The sequence below is a fragment of the Ranitomeya imitator genome, chromosome 2, assembly GCF_032444005.1.
Source record: "Ranitomeya imitator isolate aRanImi1 chromosome 2, aRanImi1.pri, whole genome shotgun sequence".
NCBI lineage: Eukaryota > Metazoa > Chordata > Amphibia > Anura > Dendrobatidae > Ranitomeya > Ranitomeya imitator.
Window position 1 is genome coordinate 78,260,883 of NC_091283.1, and position 13,095 is coordinate 78,273,977.

The window sequence follows — 13,095 nt, forward strand, 5'->3', positions numbered from 1 at the left end:
AAACGCTGTCCCCTGCTTGAGACATGATCTCTGCCCGCTCTTCATCACCCCTCCCTCGCTGTACACACTGACCACTGGACAATGGTGTAACTCCCTCCTCTGGACGTAGCTCTTCCTCGTCCATTGACTCCTCCTCATCCTCCTCACAAAGGGTCCCCTGCCGACCCCTTTTTGAAGAACCACGTGGCGCTGACTGTCCAGAAGCTGATGGAAAAGGTGACTCCTCATCCTCCACCTCTTCCACATCATCCCTTATCCCTTGCAGGGTTTCTTGAAGCAAGCAGATAAGGGGGACAGTCATGCTGACTAGTGCATCATCTGCACTTGCCATCCGCGTGGAATAATCGAAAGGACGCAAAACCTGGTAGACGTCCTTCATAGTGGCCCACTCTGTGGTTGTGAAGTCTGATCGGCGCTGACTGCGACTTTTTTGCGCCTGATGCAGCTGGTACTCCATTACTGCTTGCTGCTGCTCACACAACCGCTCCAACATATGTAACGTGGAATTCCACCTGGTAGGTAGGTCACATATGATGCGATGTTCAGGAAGGCGAAACCGACGCTGCAGAGCAGCAATGCGGGATCTTGCCAAGCTGGAACGCCGCAAGTGAGCACACTCTAGGCGGGCCTTGTGCAGAAGTGCATCAAGATCCGGATAGTCCCTCAGAAAACTCTGCACAACCAAATTGAGCACATGTGCCAGACATGGGATGTGAGTGAGGTTGCCAAGGGCTAAAGCTGCCACCAGATTTCGGCCATTGTCACACACTACCATGCCTGGCTGGAGATTCGCTGGCACAAACCACACATCGCTCTCCTGCTTTAGGGCATTCCAGAGCTCCTGCGCTGTGTGGCTTCGATTCCCCAAAGAAACTAATTTCAAGACGGCCTGCTGACGTTTGGCCACGGCTGTGCTCATGTCAGTCGTAACAGGTAAACGTTCGCGGGTCCATGTGGAGGTGGACTGTGACGGATCCTGCAGCGATGAATGTGAGGAACTTGTGTAAGAGGAGGAGTCAATGCGTACAGACTGGATTCCTGCAATCCTTGGAGTGGGCAGGACACGTCCTGCGCCACTCGCACGGTCTGTACCCGGCTCAACAACATTAACCCAATGGGCAGTGACGGAAAGGTATCGCCCCTGTCCATGTTGACTGGTCCACGCATCGGTGGTGAGGTGGACCTTGCTACTGACGGCGTTCAGTAGCGCGTGTTTTATGTGTCCCTCCATATGCTTGTGCAGGGCAGGGACAGCTTGCCTGCTGAAGTAAAAGCGGCTGGGCACCTTGTACTGTGGGACTGCCAATGCCATCAAGTCACGGAAGCTGTCAGTCTCCACCAGCCTGAATGAGAGCATTTCCAGTGACAGAAGTTTGGCAATGCCTGCATTCAGAGCCTGTGCTCGGGGGTGGTTGGCCGAGAATGCCCGCCTTTTCTCCCATGCCTGTACTACCGATGGCTGTAGACTAGGCTGGGAGGGTGAGGATGACTAGGAATGTGGTGCTGTGGGTGGAATTACACTAGGTCTCTGGACAACAGTGCCAGAGGTTCTTCCATGGCGATCCGGGGAGGAAGCCAAACCAGCTGTGCGTGAGCTAGAGGAAGAGGCAACACGAGCTGAAGAGGTGGTAGCTGCCGCTGTTGGTTGGCCTAGGTCTTCAGTGTGTTTTTGTAACTCTACCGCGTGCCTGGTCCGCACATGTTTCCACATATTTGTGGTATTGAGGTTGCTGACACTTTTACCTCTTTTGACTTTCTGATGACACAGCTTGCATTTGACAAAACAAATGTCATCTGCAACTGTGTCAAAAAAGGACCAGGCACTGCAAGTCTTGGGAGCGCCCTTTTTGGCTTTTGAAAGAGACAGGCTCCTAACGGGTGCCAAAGTGGAGGCTACAGGCTCCGCAGTCTTCCCCCTCCCTCTCCCTCTTTGGCCCGTTAGGGGAATCTCTTCCTCTGAGCTGCTCCCACCACCTTCCTGTTCCTCACGCCACGATGGGTCAAGGACCTCATCATCTCCACTACCCTCTGCCACCAACTGCTCCTCAAGTAGTCTCGGCAGCACAGTACGCACCAGAAAGCGGCACCTGAGTTTCATCATCAGATGCGTACTGCGCTGTGGTCACAGCAGGCACTGACCCACCCGCCTCTTCAGAGTCAGAGAGACAAAGCTGTTGGGCATCACTGCACACTGCCTCTTCTTCCATTTCTCCAATACTGCTTGGCTGGCCCCCTGTTTCCAAGCCAAGAGATTCAGAGAACAGAAGTAGAGACGGCTCCTGTCCTGGGCTCTCTGACTGCCTGGCCAATTTGGCAGGTGGTGAAGAGACAGATGGCTGCTCTCCAGTGGTCTGTGCCTGAGAGGATGTGGCACTAATTGAAGTCGATGCGTTAGCTGCCATCCATCCGACAACGGCTTCAATTTGACCTTCACGCAGCAGCGGTGCACGGCGCTCTCCGACAAAGCTGCGCATGAAGGACTGTTCCCTGCTGAAACTGGGTGATGATGAGTCACTGGTGCCCGCAGCAGGCACAGAATCACCACGTCCTCTCCCTGCTCCTCTCCCTGCTCCACGCCCACGCCCACGACCCTTACTCCCTGCCCTCTTCATCTTGGTTGACAGATAAAGATAAGCAGAAAAGTACTAAGGCCTTAGTGTGCTTATTCCTGAAATGCTCCTCCTAACAGGTGTAAGAAACACTAATGTTGTAAAGTGTGGACTAGACTTTATTATTGATAAAATGTGGCCTACACAAGTGTTAAGTGGTGTTTGGTGAACTTTACTTTTTTTTTTTTGTGCAGATCGGGCTACAGAGCGAGTTTAACTTACACGGAGACAGTGCAGACAGCCGTAAACGGCGCTGCAAGGCCCAAAAACCCTCCTCTAGGTTATCCTATCTAGTGTTTTTCCACTATTTTGCTGGAGACGGGTGGAAAGACACTAATAGGAAATTGTTTACAAAATTTTCAACAGGCTGCACTAGTTGAAAAAAAAGGACAAGTTATTTAATGGTATGAGGCAGTGACAAACCCTGAGCTGAATACAACGGGCTGTGGCTGCACTCAGACTACAGGGCGAGCTGCGCTCACACGGAGACCGTGCAGACAGCCGTAAACGGCGCTGCAAGGCCCAAAAACCCTCCTCTAGGTTATCCTATCTAGTGTTTTTCCACTATTTAGCTGGAGATGGGTGGAAAGACACTAATAGGAATTTTTTAAATAATTTTTAACCCCTTCATGACCCAGCCTATTTTGACCTTAAAGACCTTGCCGTTTTTTGCAATTCTGACCAGTGTCCCTTTATGAGGTAATAACTCAGGAACGCTTCAATGGATCCTAGCGGTTCTGAGATTGTTTTTTCGTGACATATTGGGCTTCATCTTAGTGGTAAATTTAGGTCAATAAATTCTGTGTTTATTTGTGATAAAAACAGAAATTTGGCGAAAATTTTGAAAATTTTGCAATTGTCACATTTTGAATTTTTATTCTGTTAAACCAGAGAGTTATGTGACACAAAATAGTTAATAAATAACATTTCCCACATGTCTACTTTACATCAGCACAATTTTGGAAACAAAATTTTTTTTTGCTAGGAAGTTATAAGGGTTAAAATTTGACCAGCGATTTCTCATTTTTACAACGAAATTTACAAAACCATTTTTTTAGGGACCATCTCACATTTGAAGTCAGTTTGAGGGGTCTATATGGCTGAAAATACCCAAAAGTGACACCATTATAAAAACTGCACCCCTCAAGGTGCACAAAACCACATTCAAGAAGTTTATTAACCCTTCAGGTGCTTCACAGCAGCAGAAGCAACATGGAAGGAAAAAATGAACATTTAACTTTTTAGTCACAAAAATGATTTTTCAGCAACAATTTTTTTATTTTCTCAATGGTAAAAGGAGAAACTGAACAACGAAAGTTGTTGTCCAATTTATCCTGAGTACGCTGATACCTCATATGTGGGGGTAAACCACTGTTTGGGCGCACGGCAGGGCTTGGAAGGGAAGGAGCGCCATTTGACTTTTTGAATGAAAAATTGGCTGCACTCTTTAGCGGACACCATGTCACGTTTGGAGAGCCCCCGTGTGCCTAAAAATTGGAGCTCCCCCACAAGTGACCCCATTTTGGAAACTAGACGCCCCAAGGAACTTATCTAGATGCATAGTGAGCCCTTTAAACCCCCAGGTGCTTCACAAATTGATCTGTAAAAATGAAAAAGTACTTTTTTTTCACAAAAAAATTCTTTTAGCCTCAATTTTTTCATTTTCACATGGACAACAGGATAAAATGGATCCTAAAATTTGTTGGGCAATTTCTCCTGAGTACACCGATACCTCACATGTGGGGGTAAACCACTGTTTGGGCACATGGTAAGGCTCGGAAGGGAAGGAGCGCCATTTGACTTTTTGAATGAAAAATTATCTCCATCGTTAGCGGACACCATGTCGCGTTTGGAGAGACCCTGTGTGCCTAAACATTGGAGCTCCCGCACAAGTGACCCCATTTTGGAAACTAGACGCCCCAAGGAACTTATCTAGATGCATAGTGAGCCCTTTAAACCCCCAGGTGCTTCACAAATTGATCCGTAAAAATGAAAAAGTACTTTTTTTTTTCACAAAAAAATTATTTTCGCTTCAATTTTTTCATTTTCACATGGGCAATAGGATAAAATGAATCCTAAAATTTGTTGAGCAATTTCTCCCGAGTACGCCGATACCTCATATGTGGGGGTAAACCACTGTGTGGGCACACGGCAGGGCTCGGAAGGGAAGGCGCGCCTTTTGACTTTTTGAATGGAAAATTAGCTCCAATTGTTAGCGGACACCATGTCGCGTTTGGAGAGCCCCTGTGTGCCTATGCATTGGAGCTCCCCCACAAGTGACCCCATTTTGGAAACTAGACCCCCCAAGGAACTTATCTAGATGCATGCTGAGCACTTTAAACCCCCAGGTGCTTCACAGAAGTTTATACTGCAGAGCCATGAAAATAAAAAATAATTTTTCTTTTCTCAAAAATGATTTTTTAGCCTGGAATTTCCTATTTTGCCAATGGTAATAGGAGAAATTGGACCACAAATGTTGTTGTCCAGTTTTTCCTGAGTACGCAGATACCCCATATGTGGGGGTAAACCACTGTTTGGGCGCACGGCAGGGCTCAGAAGAGAAGGCACGCCATTTGGCTTTTTAAATGGAAAATTAGCTCCAATCATTAGCGGACACCATGTCGCGTTTGGAGAGCCCCTGTGTGCCTAAACATTGGAGATCCCCCACAAATGACCCCATTTTTCAAACTAGACCCCCAAAGGAACTAATCTAGATGTGTGGTGAGGACTTTGAACCCCGAAGTGCTTCACAGAAGTTTATAACGCAGAGCCATAAAAAAAAAAAAAAAAATTTCTTTTCTCAAAAATGATTTTTTAGCCCGCAATTTTTTATTTTCCCAAGGGTAACAGGAGAAATTTGACCACAAAAGTTGTTGTCCAGTTTCTCCTGAGTACGCTGATACCCCATATGTGGGGGTAAACCACTGTTTAGGCACATGCTGGGGCTCGGAAGTGAAGTAGTGACGTTTTGGAATGCAGACTTTTATGGAATGCTCTGCGGGCGTCACATTGCGTTTGCAGAGCCGCTGATGTGGCTAAACAGTAGAAACCCCCCACAAGTGACCCCATTTTGGAAACTAGACCCCGAAATGAACTTATCTAGATGTGAGGTGAGCACTTTGAACCCCCAAGTGCGTCACAGAAGTTTATAACGCAGAGCCGTGAAAATAATAAATATGTTTTCTTTCCTCAAAAATAATTTTTTAGCCCAGAATTTTTTATTTTCCCAAGGGTTACAGGAGAAATTGGACCACAAAAGTTGTTGTCCAGTTTCTCCTGAGTAAGCTGATACCCCATGTGTGGGGGTAAACCACTGTTTGGGCACACGTCGGAGCTCAGAAGGGAAGTAGTGACTTTTGAAATGCAGACTTTGATGGAATGGTCTGCGGGCGTCACGTTGCGTTTGCAGAGCCCCTGGTGTGCCTAAACACTAGAAACCCCCCACAAGTGACCCCATTTTGGAAACTAGACCCCCAAAGGAACTTATCTAGATATGTGGTGAGCACTTTCAACCCCCAAGTGCTTTACAGAAGTTTATAACGCAGAGCCGTGAAAATAATAAATACGTTTTCTTTCCTCAAAAATAATTTTTTAAGCCCAGAATTTTTTATTTTCCCAAGGGTTACAGGAGAAATTGGACCACAAAAGTTGTTGTCCAGTTTCTCCTGAGTAAGCTGATACCCCATGTGTGGGGGTAAACCACTGTTAGTGCACACGTCGGGGCTCAGAAGGGAAGTAGTGACTTTTGAAATGCAGACTTTGATGGAATGGTCTGCGGACGTCACGTTGCGTTTGCAGAGCCCCTGGTGTGCCTAAACAGTAGAAATTCCCCACAAGTGACCCCATTTTGGAAACTAGACCCCCAAAGGAACTTATCTAGATATGTGGTGAGCACTTTGAACCCCCAAGTGCTTCACAGACGTTTACTACGCATAGCCGTGAAAATAAAAAAATCATTTTTCTTTCCTCAAAAATGATGTTTTAGCAAGCAATTTTTTATTTTCTCAAGGGTAACAGGAGAAATTGGACCACAGTAATTGTTGCGCAGTTTGTCCTGAGTATGCTGGTACCCCATATGTGGGGGTAAACCACTGTTTGGGCACACGTCGGGACTCGGAAGTGAGGGAGCACCATTTGACTTTTTGAATACAAGATTGGCTGGAATCAATGGTGGCGCCATGTTGCGTTTGGAGACCTCTGATGTGCCTAAACAGTGGAAACCCCTCAATTCTAACTCCAACACTAACCCCAACACACCCCTAACCCTAACCACAACCCTAATTCCAACACACCCCTAACCCTAAGGCTATGTGCCCACGTTGCGGATTCGTATGAGATTTTTCAGCACCATTTTTGAAAAATACGTGGGTAATAGGCACTGCGTTTTACCTGCGGATTTACCGCAGATTGCCAGTGTTTTTTGTGCGGATTTCACCTGTGGATTCCTATTGAGGAACAGGTGTAAAACGCTGCGGAATCCGCACAAAGAATTGACATGCTGCGGAAAATACAACGCAGCGTTTCCGCGTGGTATTTTCCGCACCATGGGCACAGCGGATTTGGTTTTCCATATGTTTACATGGTACTGTAAACCTGATGGAACACTGCTGCGAATCCGCAGCCAAATCCGCACCGTGTGCACATAGCCTAATTCTGAAGGTATGTGCACACGCTGCGGAAAACGCTGCGGATCCGCAGCAGTTTCCCATGAGTTTACAGTTCAATGTAAACATATGGGAAACAAAAATCGCTGTACACATGCTGCAGAAAAACTGCACGGAACCGCAGCGGTTTACATTCCGCAGCATGTCACTTCTTTGTGCGGATTCCGCAGCGGTTTTACAACTGCTCCAATAGAAAATCGCAGTTGTAAAACTGCAGTGAAATGCGCAGAAAAACCGCGGTAAATCCGCGATAAATCCACAGCGGTTTAGCCCTGCGGATTTATCAAATCCTCTGCGGAAAAATCCGCAGAGGACCAGAATACGTGTGCACATCCCGAACCCTACCCCTACCCCTACCCCTAACCCTAACCCTACCCCTAACCCTACCCCTAACCCTACCCCTAACCCTAACCCTACCCCTAACTCTAACCATACCCCTAACCCTAACCCTACCCCTAACCCTACCCCTAACCCTAACCCTAGTTCTTACCCCAACATTAGTGAAAAAAAAAAATTCTTTATTTTTTTTATTGTCCCTACCTATGGGGTGTGACAAAGGGGGGGGGGGTCATTTACTATTTTTTTTATTTTGATCACTGAGATAGGTTATATCTCAGTGATCAAAACTCACTTTGGAACGAATCTGCCGGCCGGCAGATTCGGCGGGCGCACTGCACATGCGCCCGCCATTTTGGAAGATGGCGGCGCCCGGGAAAGAAGACGGACGGACCCCGGGAGGCCGGGTAAGTATAAGGGGGGAGGAGATCAGGGCACGGGGGGGACGTCAGAGCACGGGGGGGTGGATCGGAGCACGGGGGGGTGGATCGGAACACGGGGGGAGGATTGGAGCACGGGGTGGGGGATCGCTGTGCGGGGGGGTGGATCGGAGAACGGGGGGGATCGCTGTGCGGGGGGTTTGATTGGAGCACGGGGGGTGGGATTGGAGCACGGGGGGTGTGATTGGAGCACGGGGGGAGCGGACAGGAGGACGGGGGAGCGGAGCACAGGACGGAGGGGAGCGGAGCACAGATCGGGGGGCTGGGGGGGCGATCGGTGGGGTGGGGTGGGGGCACAGTAGTGTTTCCAGCCATGGCCGATGATATTGAAGCATCGGCCATGGCTGGATTGTAATATTTCACCAGTTTTTTAGGTGAAATATTACAAATCGCTCTGATTGGCAGTTTCACTTTCAACAGCCAATCAGAGCGATCGTAGCCACGGGGGGGTGAAGCCACCCCCCCTGGGCTAAACTACCACTCCCCCTGTCCCTGCAGATCGGGTGAAATGGGAGTTAACCTTTTCACCCGATCTGCAGGGACGCGATCTTTCTGTGACACAGCATATGCGTCACAGGTCGGATTGGCACCGACTTTCATGACGCATACGCTGTGTCACAGGTCGGGAAGGGGTTAAACAGGCTGCACTAGTTGAAAAAAAGTTATTTAACGGTATGAGGCAGTGACAAACCCTGAGCTGAATACAACGGGCTGTGGCTGCACACAGACTAGAGGGCGAGCTGCGCTCACACGGAGACCGTGCAGACAGCCGTAAACGGCGCTGCAAGGTCCAAAAACCCTCCTCTAGGTTATCCTATCTAGTGTTTTTCCACTATTTTGCTGGAGACGGGTGGAAAGACACTAATAGGAAATTTTTAAAAATTTTTTCAACAGGCTGCACTATTTGAAAAAAGGACAAGTTATTTTACAGTATGAGGCAGTGACAAACCCTGAGCTGAATACAACCGGCTGTGGCTGCACACAGACTACAGGGCGAGCTGCGCTCACATGGAGACCGTGCAGACAGCCGTAAACGGCGCTGCAAGGCCCAAAAACCCCCCTCTAGGTTATCCTATGTAGTGTTTTTCCACTATTTGGCTGGAGACGGGTGGAAAGACACTAATAGGAAATTTTATAAAAAATGTGCAGCAGGCTGCACTATGAGCAAAAAAGGACAATGGATAGAACTGTGTGAGGCAGTGTGAACCCCCCCTGAGCTGAATACAACCTGGTATATGGCTGCACACAGACTACAGAGTGAGCTGCACACACACACACACAGAGACCTTGCAGAACACTGTGAAAACAGCGCTGCAAGGCAAGAGCAAGGTGAACTGAACAGTGAACACAGCGTTTGCTAAATTAGCCTTGGAAAAGCAAAATAAAGCAATTAGCTATCTCAACTGGCCCTCAGTTAGAACACAGCGTCCTGTCCCTAACTGAAATCACAGCAGAATGAGCGCAAAATGGCGGCAGCGTTTTTTATAGTGCAGAGTGACATCATTTTAGCAGCTAATCACAGCCTTGCCAGTACTTACATGCCCACCATGCTAAACAGGATGTGCCCACACTTCCATTCATTCCTCATTGGCTGCTGCGTGCAGTTTGAATTCTGGGAACTTCCGATTCCGGTATCCGATACGCGGGAAGTATCGGAATTCGGTATCGGAATTCCGATACCGCAAGTATCGGCCGATACCCGTTACTTGCGGTATCGGAATGCTCAACACTACTGCTAACACATATGTATGGGGCTTTCATTAACGTAATGTCACGGTTCCATTCCTCAGTGTGTCTGGGATGCACTTACTGACAGCTCGGCTGTCCAATCTGTCATAGAGAGTGCTGAAGCTGTCAGTACTTTGATTGACAGCTTGGCCATCCAATCTGGTACAAGGGCATGCTGAGCTGTCGATGTGTTGATTGAATGCTCAGCTATCCAATCTGAGACTGTTATGCGTCGGCTATATCCATGTGTTTATTATTCCAGTTAATTGCCATGCTTCTTAACTGAGCTGCGTCTCCCAGAACACTGCCACAAGTACATTCAGCCTGTGAGGTGTGTGCTTTCCTGTTCCATGAGTTCTGTATGATTGATCTGTTTCCTGACCTTGGACTTTGTTCTGACCATCCGCCTGTTTAACCCCTTCCGCTCTGATCCGTTATCATCCCGATACTCTGACCTCAGAACCGTTACCTTATTACTCTTTTGTCTCTTCCTTCTGTTTATGACGTACCCTCCTGGCTTCTGACCTTGGACTCATTGACCACTCTGACTCACGGCTTGGCGTTGAGAAGATATATGGCCAACCTAAAACGTGAATGAGTAATGTCTTCCTGTGTTGCCAGCTCACCTCGTCTTACTTTTCCTCTTTTTTTTGTACATCTTTTGAATGTTTATCTTATATCTCTGTTTTATTTCAGTAAATTATTGGGTCTAATCCAGTAGCTCATGGCAGTGGTCAGATAATGAACAGTTTGTTAGTTCTGAAGAGGAAAAAGACTGTGATCTTTGATTAAAAAACACCATTTAAATTAATATTCATATACCGTATATACTCGAGTATAAGCCGAGATTTTCAGCCCAAATTTTTGGGCTGAAAGTGCCCCCCTCGGCTTATACTCGAGTCACGGTAGCGGTGGGGTCGGCAGGTGAGGGGCTGAGGGCGCTGAGGTATACTTACCTAGTCCCAGCGATCCTCGCGCTGTCCCTGCCGTCCCACGGGCTTCGGCGCTGCAGTTTCTTCCTCTCTTCAGCGGTCACGTGGGACCGCTCATTACAGAAATGAATAAGCGGCTCCACCTCCCATAGGGGCGGAGCCGCTTATTCATTTCTCTAATCAGCGGTGCCGGTGACCGCTGATAGAGAAAGAAGCTGCGGCACCGAAGACAGGAGGGGACAGCGCGAGGATCGCCAGGACTAGGTGAGTATGTTATATTCACCTGTCCTCGTTCCAGCCGCCGGGCGCCGATCCATCTTCCCGGCCGGCGCCTCCATCTTCCCGGCGTCTCTGCTCTCTGACTGATCAGGCAGAGGGCGCGATGACGCATACAGTGTGCGCGGCGCCCTCTGCCTGATCAGTCAGAGCAGAGACGCCGGGAAGATGGAGGCGCCGGAACGAGACGCCGGGAGCTGCAATCAAGGGAGGTGAGTATGTGTTTTTTTTTCTTTATTGCGGCAGCGGCGGCACAAATTTATGTGGAACATCTATGGGGCACAGTGAACGGTGCAGAGCACCGTATATGGCACAGCACAGCTATGGGGCACAGTGAACGGTGCAGAGCACCGTATATGGCACAGCACAGCTATGGGGCACAGTGAACGGTGCAGAGCACCGTATATGGCACAGCACAGCTATGGGGCACAGTGAACGGTGCAGAGCACCGTATATGGCACAGCACAGCTATGGGGCACAGTGAACGGTGCAGAGCACCGTATATGGCACAGCACAGCTATGGGGCACAGTGAACGGTGCAGAGCACCGTATATGGCACAGCACAGCTATGGGGCACAGTGAACGGTGCAGAGCACCGTATATGGCACAGCACAGCTATGGGGCACAGTGAACGGTGCAGAGCACCGTATATGGCACAGCACAGCTATGGGGCACAATGAACGGTGCAGAGCACCGTATATGGCACAGCTATGGGGCACAGTGAACGGTGCAGAGCACCGTATATGGCACAGCACAGCTATGTATGGGGCACAGTGAACGGTGCAGAGCACCGTATATGGCACAGCACAGCTATGGGGCACAGTGAACGGTGCAGAGCACCGTATATGGCACAGCTATGGGGCACAGTGAACGGTGCAGAGCACCGTATATGGCACAGCACAGCTATGGGGCACAGTGAACGGTGCAGAGCACCGTATATGGCACAGCTATGGGGCACAGTGAACGGTGCAGAGCACCGTATATGGCACATCTATGGGGCACAATGAACGGTGCAGAGCACCGTATATGGCACAGCTAGGGGGCACAATGAACGGTGCAGAGCACTATATGGTTCACACCTATGGGGAAATATGAACGGTGCAGAGCACTATATGGCACAGCTATGGGGAAATAATGATCTATTTTTATTTTTGAAATTCACCGGTAAATGCTGAATTTCCACCCTAGGCTTATACTCGAGTCAATAAGTTTTCCCAGTTTTTTGTGGCAAAATTAGGGGGGTCGGCTTATACTCGGGTCGGCTTATACTCGAGTATATACGGTATATATATTTTTTTTACCAAAACAGGATTCTTAAAGGGGGCACGTGAAGATTTTTCTTCCAAAAAACAACAACCCCATTATCAACATCAGTACTTTCAATATATTCTCTGTAAAGAAACAAGTTTGATATGAATGTATGGACAATTTCCTTTCACTAAAGACTTCACCTTGATACTGCTTTCAAAGAGGCAGAATTCTCACTTTTCTGCTAGCATGAAGCTATTAGTTCTGTTCATGATGGGTTTTTATTTTAGACATAATATGAGCATTTAATGACCCTCTCTGCATGTAGCGAAAGCTCTCATGTCTCACTGTGAGCTGAAATCAGTTCGTCTTTGACACAGCTTCATTCTCTCTGCATTTTCATTTCTTTAATCAAAGAATAATCACAGAGTGGAATTTGCAAAGAAAAGAGAAAGAAAAGAATCTTAAGTAAACAACATGGGGTATGAAGAGCGGCTTGGAAAAAAACAATTGCATAGGTATAGTTTTAGAATAAAACAAATGTCCTTGTATGTCAATTTACTATTTTTGATAAAATATGTCATGTTTCTATTGATTTCTGATATAATAATAATATAGAAACCCCAAACTAGTAGACCTATAATAACCAGTATATGTTGTACACTCATGCAACCTCTCTTGAAAGCCACTCACCTGGTCACCTGAGCATTTTGTGGTGGTATCGACAATTTAAGGACACAGGATGCTTGTGTAAATGTAAAACCCCTTGAAGGCTGAGTGTTACAGGCAAAGCAGTGTAGAGGGTTCGAGAGATCTTTGCACATATTCCATAGAAATCAACATGTCACGAAAGTTGTGAACT